The sequence below is a fragment of the Schistocerca piceifrons genome, chromosome 1, assembly GCF_021461385.2.
Source record: "Schistocerca piceifrons isolate TAMUIC-IGC-003096 chromosome 1, iqSchPice1.1, whole genome shotgun sequence".
Taxonomy (NCBI): domain Eukaryota; kingdom Metazoa; phylum Arthropoda; class Insecta; order Orthoptera; family Acrididae; genus Schistocerca; species Schistocerca piceifrons.
Genome location: NC_060138.1, coordinates 1,009,903,044 through 1,009,918,629, shown reverse-complemented (window position 1 = coordinate 1,009,918,629; position 15,586 = coordinate 1,009,903,044).

Below are 15,586 nucleotides of genomic sequence, written 5' to 3'. Positions count from 1 at the left end.
AGTAACGCATGGCAGCAAAGAAATAACTACGTACAGACAACACACCATTTCAATTCCTATCGCAATGCGCCGTATAGAAATTACTATCATGACAGACGTAAAAAAAAAAAAAAAAAAAAATGATGAGCACAATTTTCAGCGTACATTTAATAACAGTCGATCTTATGAGCAGCAACAACATCAGCAACAACATATTATCATGAATGAAACAGACAATAGGTGTCATCCATAGCGTAACACGTCAGTGAGAAATAACAGAACAGTTCGTATAGTGGATATGCCACAACATTCTCCCGTAAATAATAGCACATACGACGGAATTTGACCAGACACAGTACAGATTGCATATTACAGTAACGCAAACATTACTTTTGACACGCAGAATTTTGTTCACGAGAATGTTATTTGAAACATGCTTTGTTGAATGCTCCACTTTTATCGCACCCAGATCTTACCAGAAATTTTTCCATTGCCACCGACAGTTCCAACACCGCCTTAGGCGTACATATTTTCCAGGAAATAGAAGAAGATGGTTCAACAGTTATTAAAAACATCGCATTTGCAAGCCGCATTTTGTCACCTGCTGAGCGAAATTATTCTGTTACAGAACTTGAAACATTATGTGTTGTATGGGCTTTCACGAGATTTAGGCATTTTCTTTATGGCAGACACACCACCGTTTACACTGACCATAGAGCCATACAATTTTTGCTTTCAGCCAAATTCACTCACGATAGATTAAGTAGATGGAAGCTGTATTTACAGGAATTTAATTTTACGATTGTTCACATTCCCGGCACACAAAATGTTATAGCAGACGCACTATCGCGTTCTCTCAGCAACAATCAGCAAGACGTAGCAACCCACTTCTGCAAAACAAATTTCAGTGTCATGTACATTCAGCAAGTTGCATTTGAAAATTTTATTTCATCGTCATTACAGGACATAGCACAAGAACAAAATAAAGACAACGTGTGGAAAGAAATTAAACACCTTTGGCAAGATAAGAATAATGTTACGATTAGAAACCATTACACTATACGCAATGACATTCTGTTTCGCCGCTCTCATCCTGACAGCAACAATTGGTTATTATGCATTCCTGACGAACTGGTTAACAAACTAATTTGGTACACTCATTTAAGCTACGCACATTACGGAGCACGAAAATGTTTTCTTATACTGAGACACAACTGTTATTTTACTAACATGGAAAAACGTATACGACGAGTTTTAGCGTCTTGTAAAATTTGCCAGAAAGCTAAATCAGACACCACTTCACATATTCCTCCTTTATATCCCATTATACCTGTGAAATTAAGACACATGGCCGCTGTAGATATTTTTGGTCCGATTCCGAGAACTAACAGAGGTTTTTGCTACATTTTTGTCGCTGTTGGGCTCACTTCAAAATTTGTTACTTTCACTCCGTTACGCAAAGCTACTGCCAAAACTGTTTCAAATGCATTTGTAAAACATTTTCTATTTCATGTAGGGCATGTAATGAAAGTAATTTCTGACAATGGATCTCAATTCCGTAGTAGCGTATGGACACGCATGTTACGAGCCAGAAACATTTCTCCGATCTATATATCCAAGTACCACGCTTCTTCGAACCCTTGTGAAAGATTAATGAAAGAAATTGGTAAGCTGTGCCGAATATACTGCCACAAAAGACATATTGATTGGGATACACACATACTCTCATTCCAAGATGTAATTAATTCCATTCCAAATGAATCCACTATGCTATCTCCGACTGTTATACTGAAAAACGTTGAACCACCGAACAAAATTAAAGAATTAATAGAATTTCCCAAAAGTCGTCGCCTACGACACCACGAAATAATTGACATTGCGCGGAAGAACATCAAACGTGCCGCAGAGCGCCGGAGAAGACAGCAAAAACAGGTTTGTAAACGCCGAGACTTTCACGTTGGACAGAAAATATTAGTGCGTACACACTATTTATCCAGCAAATTAAAAGGTAAGTGCAGTAAATTTGAACTTCTATACGCAGGTCCATATCGGATTCGCAGCATCCCTCACCCCAATGTTGTACACGTCGAAACTTTGAGAACCAGAAAATCGAAAGGCAATCACCATATATCAAACATTAAACCGTTTATTGAGTGAAACCACTGTATGATTCAACACACTATGATGCCATTTACTAAAGCAATTATATTTATGTGACTACTTATTGATGATTATCGTGTTTTTTCTTGGCAAGTGCCCAGCAAGGTAAGGTTAGCAGGTCGCTTTTCTTGTCGTTACACATCAGACCGTGCACATTTTCCATTTTTTTGTGTATGTGACTGTTCTCCAGTTTTGTTTGTATGGACTATGAAATAGTTAAGATATAACACACACCAGTCGACTTTGACATTTTTTTGCCTTATGACATCTCAACATCGTGACTGTTTCACATTTTTTTTGCTGCTGCATTGTATTATTCTGTGTATATCTTTGTTTTTGAACACTGTCAATGTTTTTGACATATTACGTTTTCTGTCATGTTATGCTGTAGGGTTAATTATGTTACCATAAACCAGTCATTATCTAGTGGGTATATGATTTAAATGCAGGACATTAATCTTTGTTCATCAATTTCAGAAAGGAATGATGAGTCTAAGAAATAAATTTAACATAAATGGAATTTCACCTACGGAATAAACGAAAGGAGATGCAATAACTTTATGAGGAAGAGTAAATGGATCAGGATTAACAAACATTAACAAGAATATACTATACTCATCGAAGAATAGCAGTCTTAACTAATTTTTTCTTTCAGAATACAAGGTGATTGATGCAGGCTGTCAGACTGAACTACACATCTTAGTTTTAGTGATGAAATATGCTAGAGATAAGGAATAGTTATGTAATGAGTAATGAAGTGATTTTTTGCAGATGATAATGAATACTGATGAATAATGATGAAGGAAATGGTATTATGAATAATGAAGTTTTTCTTTACAGGTGATGATAATGGTGAAGTTATGATGATATGGATAATGAAGTTTTTTTTTTACAGATGAGGATAATGTTGAAGTAATGTATTTATGCTACGTAGTTATTTAAGTATTTGTTGCAGTTTGCTTTGACAGCAGGTGTTACATTGCATAGTAGGATGACTGAAAGTTTTGGAAAGGACAGCTATGGAACACATTTTTATACACACTTCACTGCCTGTTAATTCGAAGTTCACTACTTTTCAGCATAGTGTGCGTTTCTTCTTTCAGGTCAATAATCCGTTTTTGTATTTTTTTTCAGGAGAAGTTTTTCATGACACTTACTAAACCTGTTACTTATTATACCTGTTCTAGTACTTGCATTTTTATTTTTTACCCATTTGTGTTTATCACTTCTAAATGTGATCACATGTACTGCCTTGTTACATAATCTTGCTACAGCTGACTCATGACGAATGACGTTACCTATCCTCATTTGTTGCAATAGGTCAAAAGCAAATAGTGTTATGTTTCAGCAATTAATTATCGATCCCAACGCAATGCATTGCTAACAAAAAAAAAAAAAAAAAAAAAAAAAAAAAATATAAAATGTATTAACAGTCCCAAATAGTGATACCAGTTTGAGAAAATTCTGAATAATACTGATTAGCTCTGAATAGTACGTCACTTGAGTAATGACCTCTTAATGAGACTATATTCAAAATAATGCTTTGTCACTAACTAATAACTGCCACTGTCTATTATAATGATACTACTTATAATGCTTGTGATTACTAATGATTTGACTGTAATTAACTGATTTTAATAATGCCTTTGTAATGATCTGAATACTACTGAATGAGGAACACTGTTTATTGTAATGAGTACTTGTAATGCCCATGATTATTAATGCTATGACTGTAATTAACTGATTTTTAATAATGACTTCGTAATAATCTGAATAATACTGAATGATGATTTTATTCAATACTTGCTGGCCACTGAGTGCCAATAATTAATGTCACTCCACGAATTGTTATTAATTATGCCATTGATTAGCTCTTGTTTCCAATGTTGATACTTTGTAATTTGAAATGAATGTGACTGTTTAATAATGCTTTGTAATTAGGAGAAGGCTAATAATTCTTAATATATTGGAATTTCAAATGATTAATTAACTGTAATTAGACAAATGATTAATTAACGACAAATGATTAATCAACTGTAATTAGGAAAAGGCTAATGATTTTTATTGGAATGACAAATGATTAATTAATTAACTGTAATTAGACAAATGATTAATTATCGACAAATGATTAATTAACTGTAATTATACAAATGATTAATTAACTGTAATTAGACAAATGATTAATTAATGACAAATGATTAATTAACTGTAATTAGGAAAAGGCTAATGATTCTTAATTATACTCTGTAACTGAAAAAGAATGCGATTATTTAATAATGCTTTGTAACTAGGAAAAGAAGATTACTGATTCTATGTACAACAATTAATGAACATTTTTCTGTAATACTACATACTTGGTACAGAAATGTTCAATAACTGGGATATGAATGCCACAAACTATCAATGAAGACTGTAATTGTCAATATTATGTGACTTGATGTCCTTCACCTCATAAGCTGACTACCCTGAATTACTGCAATGTCCATTTGTCCTGTTTATCCCAGTGATCATGGAGCACTATATTTGGTTTTGCACTAATTCTACGTTGGTGTGCCTTGTAAGAGTGTGGTGTTGACACGACATGCTGTCCACCACCATGAGCGATGAAGACATTATTATGGTCCCACTGTTTGGTGTACGTAATGTACTGCCAAAATGAAAACATGGAACATTACTACGACAGTTCAGTGTCTTTGCTACACTGATAAATTCTGATGGGAAAAGAACTTCAAGTTGTGTCACTTGGTGTTGTACTTCTGTGGAAAGATATGGACTTTCAGAGCAGCTGTGTGCAATCTAAAGTGCTACAACCATGATGCAATCCTTCCCTTTCCTATCCTGATTCTTGTCACATAAAGAAAAAATTTTTTTGGTAACATCATTTATGTTCATAGGTTATACATTTTTCGATTCGCTGAACTCCAATGCGAATACACTTATATCACTTGTCAATATAATATTTTTGCCAGTCTGTTCATTTGTTCTGAATATGCTAAAGAATTTTTTCAGTGCCTGTGCACTCTATTATCTGTCAAATAATTTGTATATACTTTTGTGATTTGCTACTATGTTTTGTATTCACATTTTGTCTTTGTCTGGTATATTTTGTACTTAGTGCGTGTGCACAACATTTAAATATTCTGTAAGTTGTAGAATTTTGTTAATTAAAGAAAAATTTTGCCGCGCTTGGCAAGTCCAAATGACTCACCATCGCTGCCAAATTTTTGCCCCCCCAGTGGAGGGTTATGAAACACGTATGTAACGCAGCAGCGATGGCGAGGCATTGTAGCATCTGTGACCAGAGAGTATGCGCTTGACCGCGCGAGTGTTGCGAGCGGTTCTCAGTCAGTAGCAGTCAGTCAGTAGTCGTTGCGAGTCTGTTAGTAGCTGTAGGCCAGTGCAGTACAGTAGTCATTGCGAGTCGGTCAGTAGTAGCAGCCAGATAAAGTGCACAGGCACTGAAAAAATTCTTTAGCATATTCAGAACAAATGAACAGACTGGCAAAAATATTATATTGACAAGTGACATAAGTGTATTCGCATTGGAGTTCAGCGAATCGAAAAATGTATAACCTATGAACATAAATGATGTTGCCAAAAAAAAAAATGATTTTCTTTATGTGACAATAATCAGGATAGGAAAGGGAAGGATTGCATCATGGTTGTAGCACTTTAGATTGCACACAGCTGCTCTGAAAGTCCATATCTTTCCACAGAAGTACAACACCAAGTGACACAACTTGAAGATCTTTTCCCATCAGAATTTATCAGTGTAGCAAAGACACTGAACTGTCGTAGTAATGTTCCATGTTTTCATTTTGGCAGTACATTAGGTACACCAAACAGTGGGACCATAATAACGTCTTCATTGCTCACGGTGGTGGACAGCATGTCGTGTCAACACCACACTCTTACAAGGCACACCAACGTAGAATTAGTGCAAAACCAAAGATAGTGCTCCATGATCACTAGGATAAACAGGACAAATGGACATTGCAGTAATTCAGGGTAGTTAGCTTATGAGGAGAAGGACATTATGTCACATAATATTGACAATTACAGACTTAATTAGTAGTTTGTGGCATTCATAGCCCAGTTATTGAACATTTCTGTACCAAGTATGTAGTATTACAGAAAAATGTTCATTAATTGTTGTACATAGAATCAGTAGCCTTCTTTTCCTGGTTACAAAGCATTATGAAATAATCGCATTCTTTTCAGTTACAGAGTATAATCAAGAATCATTAACCTTCTCCTAATTACAGTTAATTAATCATTTTCATTCCAATAATCATTAGCCTTTGCCTAATTACAGTTAATTAATCATTTGTCGTTAATTAATCATTTGTCTAATTACAGTTAATTAATCATTTGTCTAATTACAGTTAATTAATCATTTGTCGTTAATTAATCATTTGTCTAATTACAGTTAATTAATTGATCATTTGTCATTTCAATATAGTAAGAATTATTAGCCTTAATTAATTACAAAGCATTATTAAACAGTACCATAGTTAATTAATTATGTGTCATTCCAATCTATTAAGAATCATTAGTCTTTTCCTAATTACAAAGCATTATGAAACAGTCACATTCATTTCCAACAACAAAGTATGGCATCGTTAATTAATCATTTGAAATTCCAATATATTAAGAATTATTAGCCTTCTCCTAATTACAAAGCATTATTAAACAGTCACATTCATTTCAAATTACAAAGTATCAACATTGGAAACAAGAGCTAATCAATGGCATAATTAATAACAATTCGTGGAGTGACATTAATTATTGGCACTCAGTGGCCAGCAAGTATTGAATAGAATCATCATTCAGTATTATGCAGCTTATTACGAAGTCATTATTAAAAATCAGGTAATTATAGTCATAGCATTAATAATCATGGGCATTACAAGTACTCATTACAATAAACAGTGTTCCTCATTCAGTAGTATTCAGATCATTACAAAGTCATTATTAAAATCAGTTAATTACAGTCAAATCATTAGTAATCACAAGCATTATAAGTAGTATCATTATAATAAACAGTGGCAGTTATTAGCTAGTGACAAAGCATCATTTTGAATATAGTCTCATTAAGAGGTCATTAATCAAGTGACATGCTATTCAGAGTTGATCAGTATTATTCAGAATTTTCTCAAACTGGTATCACTATTTGGGACTGTTAATACATTTTATATTTTTTTTTTTTTTTTTTGTTAGCAATGCATTGCGTTGGGATCGATAATTAATTGCTGAAACATAACACTATTTGTTTTTGACCTATTGCTGCAAATGAGGATAGGTAACGTCATTCGTCATGAGTCAGCTGTAGCAAGGTTATGTAACAAGGCAGTACATGTGATCACATTTAGAAGTGATAAACACAAATGGGTAAAAAATAAAAATGCAAGTACTAGAACAGGTATAATAACTAACAGGTTTAGTAAGTGTCATGAAAAACTTCTCCTGGAAAAAAATACAAAAACGGATTATTAACCTGAAAGAAGAAACTCACACTATGCTGAAAAGTAGTGAACTTCGAATTAACAGGTAGTGAAATGTGTATAAAAATGTGTTCCATAGCTGTCCTTTCCAAAACTTTCCGTCATCCTACTATGCAATGTAACACCTGCTGTCAAAGCAAACTGCAACAAATACTTAAATAACTACGTAGCATAAATACATTACTTCAACATTATCCTCATCTGTAAAAAAAAAAACTTCATTATCCATATCATCATAACTTCACCATTATCATCACCTGTAAAGAAAAACTTCATTATTCATAATACCATATCCTTCATCATTATTCATCAGTATTCATTATCATCTGCAAAAAATCACTTCATTACTCATTACATAACTATTCCTTATCTCTAGCATATTTCATCACTAAAACTAAGATGTGTAGTTCAGTCTGACAGCCTGCATCAATCACCTTGTATTCTGAAAGAAAAAATTAGTTAAGACTGCTATTCTTCGATGAGTATAGTATATTCTTGTTAATGTTTGTTAATCCTGATCCATTTACTCTTCCTCATAAAGTTATTGCATCTCCTTTCGTTTATTCCGTAGGTGAAATTCCCATTTATGTTAAATTTATTTCTTAGAATCATCATTCCTTTCTGAAATTGATGAACAAAGATTAATGTCCTGCATTTAAATCATATACCCACTAGATAATGACTGGTTTATGGTAACATAATTAACCCTACAGCATAACATGACAGAAAACGTAATATGTCAAAAACATTGACAGTGTTCAAAAACAAAGATATACACAGAATAATACAATGCAGCAGCAAAAAAAAATGTGAAACAGTCACAATGTTGAGATTTCATAAGGCAAAAAAATGTCAAAGTCGACTGGTGTGTGTTATATCTTAACTATTTCATAGTCCATACAAACAAAACTGGAGTACAGTCACATACACCAAAAAATGGAAAATATGCACGGTCTGATGTGTAACGACAAGAAAAGCGACCTGCTAACCTTACCTTGCCGGGCACTTGCCAAGAAAAAATACGATAATCATCAATAAGTAGTCACATAAATATAATTGCTTTAGTAAATGGCATCATAGTGTGTTGAATCATACAGTGGTTTCACTCAATAAACGGTTTAATGTTTGATATGTGGTGATTGCCTTTCGATTTTCTGGTTCTCAACCTGTTAGTTATTATACCTGTTCTAGTACTTGCATTTTTATATTTTTTACCCATTTGTGTTTATCATTTCTAAATGTGATCACATGTACTGCCTTGTTACATAATCTTGCTACAGCTGACTCATGACGAATGACGTTACCTATCCTCATCTGCTGCAATAGGTCAAAAGCAAATAGTGTTATGTTTCAGCAATTAATTATCGATCCCAACGCAATGCATTGCTAACAAAAAAAATGTATTAACAGTCCCAAATAGTGATACCAGTTTGAGAAAATTCTGAATAATACTGATCAACTCTGAATAGCATGTCACTTGAGTAATGACCTCTTAATGAGACTATATTCAAAATAATGCTTTGTCACTAGCTAATAACTGCCACTGTCTATTATAATGATACTACGTATAATGCCTGTGATTATTAATGATTTGCATGTAATTAACTGATTTTAATAATGCCTTTGTAATGATCTGAATACTACTGAATGAGGAACACTGTTTATTGTAATGAGTACTTGTAATGCCCATGATTATTAATGCTATGACTGTAATTAACTGATTTTTAATAATGACTTCGTAATAATCTGAATAATACTGAATGATGATTTTATTCAATACTTGCTGGCCACTGAGTGCCAATAATTAATGTCACTCCACGAATTGTTATTAATTATGCCATTGATTAGCTCTTGTTTCCAATGTTGATACTTTGTAATTTGAAATGAATGTGACTGTTTAATAATGCTTTGTAATTAGGAGAAGGCTAATAATTCTTAATATATTGGAATTTCAAATGATTAATTAACGATGCCATACTTTGTTGTTGGAAATGAATGTGACTGTTTCATAATGCTTTGTAATTAGGAAAAGACTAATGATTCTTAATAGATTGGAATGACACATAATTAATTAACTATGGTACTGTTTAATAATGCTTTGTAATTAATTAAGGCTAATAATTCTTACTATATTGAAATGACAAATGATCAATTAATTAACTGTAATTAGACAAATGATTAATTAACGACAAATGATTAATTAACGGTAATTAGACAAATGATTAATTAACTGTAATTAGACAAATGATTAATTAACGACAAATGATTAATTAACTATAATTAGGCAAAGGCTAATGATTATTGGAATGAAAATGATTAATTAACTGTAATTAGGAGAAGGTTAATGATTCTTAATTATACTCTGTAACTGAAAAGAATGCAATTATTTCATAATGCTTTGTAACCAGGAAAAGAAGGCTACTGATTCTATGTACAACAATTAATGAACATTTTTCTGTAATACTACATACTTGGTACAGAAATGTTCAATAACTGGGCTATGAATGCCACAAACTACTAATTAAGTCTGTAATTATCAATATTATGTGACTTGATGTCCTTCACCTCATAAGCTGACTACCCTGAATTACTGCAATGTCCATTTGTCCTGTTTATCCCAGTGATCATGGAGCACTATCTTTGGTTTTGCACTAATTCTACGTTGGTGTGCCTTGTAAGAGCGTGGTGTTGACACGACATGCTGTCCACCACCATGAGCGATGAAGACATTATTATGGTCCCACTGTTTGGTGTACCTAATGTACTGCCAAAATGAAAACATGGAACATTACTACGACAGTTCAGTGTCTTGGCTACACTGATAAATTCTGATGGGAAAAGAACTTCAAGTTGTGTCACTTGGTGTTGTACTTCTGTGGAAAGATATGGACTTTCAGAGCAGCTGTGTGCAATCTAAAGTGCTACAACCATGATGCAATCCTTCCCTTTCCTATCCTGATTCTTGTCACATAAAGAAAAAATTTTTTTTGGTAACATCATTTATGTTCATAGGTTATACATTTTTCGATTCGCTGAACTCCAATGCGAGTACACTTATGTCACTTGTCAACATAATATTTTTTGCCTGTCTGTTTATTTGTTCTGAATATGCTAAAGAATTTTTTCAGTGCCTGTGCACTTTATCTGTCAAATAATTTGTATATACTTTTCTGATTTGCTACTATGTTTTGTACTCACATTTTGTCTTTGTCTGATATATTTTGTACTTAGTGCGTGTGCACAACATATACTTTATGTACTACATCTAATTATTCTTGCCAGTCTGTTTATTTGTTCTGCATATGCTAAAGAATTTTTTCAGTGCCTGTGCACTTTGTTATCTGTCAAATAATTTGTATATATTTTTCTGATTTGCTACTATGTTTTGTACTCACATTTTGTCTTTGTCTGATATATTTTGTACTTAGTGCGTGTGCACAACATTTAAATATTCTGTAAGTTGTAGGATTTTGTTAATTAAAGAAAAATTTTGCCGCGATTGGCAAGTCCAAATGACTCACCATCGCTGCCAAATTTTTGCCCCCCCAGTGGAGGGTTATGAAACACGTATGTAACATAGCAGCGATGGCGAGGCATTGTAGCGTCTGTGACCAGAGAGTATGCGCTTGACCGCGCGAGTGTTGCGAGCGGTTCTCAGTTAGTAGCGGGCAGTCAGTCGTTGCGAGTCTGTCAGTTCAGTCGTTGCGAGTCTGTAGCTCGGTTTAGTCGTCATGCAGAGCGGTCGGTCAGTAGTAGCAGCCCAGTGCGGTGGTGTGATGTAGGCGGTCGGCAACACTGGTCAAGATGAGGAATAAGGTATACTGTTAATTAATATAATCATTAGATAATGAAAAATTTTATTTATTGTAATTATTCTCCAACAAGTCTCCCAATAATAATTTTTTTATTTCAAAAGCATTTTCTCAAAAATTTAATTTTTTATTGAACTCAAGATTTCGTTGCACTTCCCATTTCATTCCACTTCTTTTGAAGAAAAATTCCACTAAAATCACAAAAAAAGAGAATATTATTATTTGCAATGCAGTTCCTCCAAGCGGTGCGCAACAACAAGAGCAGATATGTGACATCCATTTATTCTGAGGTAAGACTTTAATTCTGATTGTTTTACACAGGGCCAAAGACCGATATTTCGGTTTAATTGAATTTTCTTGTCACTGAATGGACTTTAATTTTTTGAAGGATTTATATTTGAGTCAGATTGCGTATTTCACATTTTTGTTGCCATTTTCAATACCTCTCATTGTGGGCGAGGTTACGCTTAGAGCAGTGTCCATTAGCATTTCCAATTAGTATCGTCCTTTCTTTAAAAATTTTGTGGGGAGGTTACACTCGGCTCCCATTTCTATTAAGTATTGTCTTTTTTTTTCTTTAAAAAATCGCGGTGGGGAGGTTACACTGTGTGCTGGATTTCTGTCTAACTGAAATTATTTGTACAGCAGGAAATTGTCATTAATAATCTCTTGTTACTCCATTGCCACTACGCGTTACCTAGGATCGAGCCCCACTTACTCACGCCTCGTCGGCTTGCTTAACAGACGTTTACGTCATTTGGAGTGCATACGCTCGGCAGCAATCGTCGCTGTCTGTCTTTCACGATGTTTCCTCCAACCGCAGCAGCACTACTGTGCCTGTTCTGAATTTGTATCCGTCAGCTTGTGACCTTCGCCTTAAGCAAATTTTGATGTGCGTTGGGATCCCAAAATATACCTTGCTCTGTTTTAACTTAATTATCCTTGTGTTACTGAAAAAACTGTTAAATCTTCATTTGATGTGATTCTTGGGTTTAAATGTATCCAGCCTAGGTATTGATATTAAATTCCTTGTCATTGTTTTTTAGTATGGTTTTAGGATTTCTTTTAGTCAGTCAAGTCTTTATCATGTCTTATCCTCACTATTTTATAATTAAGGTCGCTCTGGTCTGTTCGGGTACTCCCGTTTAGATTTCCGTCTGCCTTTGTTTCGCCTTTAGTCTAATTTCATTCCGTGTCTTTGCCTTAAAGAATATTAACTTTAAATTTTTCTGTAATTTATTTCAATTTACATTGAACTTTAAATGAGTTTGTCACGGCTTGCTCTTTTAATTAATTAAAAACCTTAATTGGCTGTTTTGTGTTCTATCAGTGAATGAAGTATGTAAAATCGTCACTGGTCCAGCCCTCCCCGGTTTTCCTTCCTGGCTGAATTAGTCGGCCATAATTATCACTATTTCAGCGGTGAGAATCTCGATCTTGAGCGCCTGTAAGATACTTCTTCCTCCGACAAGTACAGGAATCGCACTATTCAAAGCGGCAGTGGCGCCAGTCTTAATGTATGAGACAACGATCAAATGCGAAAACGCAATACAGGAAAAGAATAGAAAAACTCTTGGCAATATTCATGAAACGGATACGAGGTGTAAGAAAAACAGCTTACAAATGAACTAATGTGAGAGAATTATTTCGTCAACATCGGATTCTAAAACTCGAGAAGAGGGAGCTGCGCCAGTTTGCGGCACAGTAGCCATACTGGATGACGAGTGGTGTACAAAATATAGAAAAGAGAGACGTGTCGCGGCCGCTCCCGGCGGAGGTTCGAGTCCTCCCTCGGGAATGGGTGTGTGTGTTGTTCTTAGCATAAGTTACAGTTTGATTAAGTAGTGTGTAAGCCTAAGGACCGATGACCTCTGCAGTTTGGTCTCATAGGAACTTACCACAAATTTCCAAGTTTCCGAGAGGCGTGTAACAAGATTACTCGCAATAAGCAAATTTCGTCATAAACTATGCACAAACGACAAATTCCAGGAACCGATCGAGGAAAGTAAATGTGAACTACGTGGTTAAAGATGTAAAACATACCACATTATAGTATGTGCGAACGGAACGATAAGTATGACAGATTATGGTACATACCAGAACCTGGACAAACTTGTACCAGTATATTAACGATCAGTCTGAGCGCACTTTCCTCATCTTCTCGTGACATGAAAAATTCAAGTAAAGAAACATAACAAAATAAAAATAATAAATAAATGAGTGAGGCTCCTGGTTAGGATGAAATAAGATGCGAAAGAAATGGGTTTTTCACGAAATCTAACTCATTTTAAACAAAATGTCTTAGCAATTTTGCCAACTAAAGTCCCATGCTTTGGGCCTGGTGTTGTTCGGAGCTCAATGCAACGGAAGGTAAGGTATGAGAGGGAACTCTCGCTTAACTCATGTTAGTTTGTAAGTAGACTGTTTAGGTTCTTATGTTGGTAACGCCACGTAGTGCTCTGTATGAAAATCGCTGTCTGCGCTGTGTGCAGTCTGTGGCTGGTTGGACTCATTGTTGGAATATTCGCTTGTGTAGTGTTGGGCAGTTGGATGTGAACAGCGCGCGTAGCGTTGGTCAGTTGGAGGTGAGCCGCCAGCAGTGGTGAATGTGGAGAGAGAGATACCAGAGTTTTGAGAGGTTACTATAAGCGGACGAACTGCACGTGTGTCCGCCAGAATAAGGGAATTTGTAAAGATGGATCTCGTGAATTGATAGATATATATATATATGATGATGATTTTGGAATATTATTAAGGTAAATACATTGTTTGTTCTCTAACAATATCTTTCACTTGCTAACTATGCCTGTCTGTAGTTAGTGCCTTCAGTAGTTACAATCTTTTATTTAGCTGGCAGTATTGGCGCTCGCTGTATTGCAGTAGTTCTAGTAACGAAGATTTTTGTGAGGTAAGTGATTCATGAAAAGTATAGGTTGTTGTTAGTCAGGACCATTCTTTTGTAAGGATTACTGAAAGTCAGATTGCGTTGCGCTAAAAATATTGTGTCAGTTTAGTGATGATCAGAATTAGTAAAGAGAAAACTGTTTGAGTACGTTGAGTTTTGCTCAGCTGTTTGAAAATCAAATAACGTAGAAGTTTACCAGCACAGTCATTCATAATTTTTCTAAGGGGACGTTTCAAGTTGTCCACTGAAAACTAACTGAAATTAAAATTTCTGTGAAATGAGTTTTTGGATTACAGAACGTCGGGCACTACGTTAGTAAAACGAGGATAACACTTTTTTTAAATATTTGGCTGGAGTCTCTAGACTGCTGCCCGGGTAGCTTGAACATAACTGGTGCCGTGATATAGCAGACATAGCTCTTCGAAGCGGCAGCCCGTGTTCTCTTGCGGTCAGCATGGGCTGCCCCGCCTGAATCGGGAAATGCGAGCCCGCGGATGTACGCCGTGTGAGCAGCGTTCGAAATTAACTCCCCTCCAGTTGAAGCTCTCCAGCGCGAACAGCTAGTAATTAGGGTCCGAGTCCCCGGGACACGGATCTGGAGAGCTGGAGACGAGCTACCAATCAGCGGCAGCTGCCGAGCGAGACCGAGGGATTCACCGCCCAGTCACGACCAGCTGTAGGAGTGAGCAGGACGCCCAGTCCTACTTGCTGCGGCCACTGTCTATGCGGGTCAACAGAATTAACCGAGGACGTTCACTGGCCGATCACAGTCTAATTTCTTCTGAACGTCAAATTAGTGTAAGATGCAGACCTTATACAGGGCGACTCGGTTGCGCTTATGGATGTCTTTTTATGCAACCCGTAATTCTACATGTTATCTTCAAAAACCACGAGCCAGATTTTCATATTTCTCGCTTGCTACGAACTGTTAATCCTACAAAAAAAAACAAAAAAAAACGAACAGGAATTTTTTGTAGGACATAACGAAGTTAATTTTGTACTGAGAAACCTAATCGCTGGAGGCAACTATTTTCGAGTTATTCAAGAAAAACGTACTGTAATGAGCTTCAGACGCTCTTCCAGTCCCACAATCACCAACCAGAATTGCTTGTATGTTGTTCATGGCACTCTCTCCTACAACAGTGAAAAAATTTCCGATTACACGAACTATTCCGTATATTCGATCCATTCTTGTCTCTGTTGATTGAGGTATTACGCCATCAGCA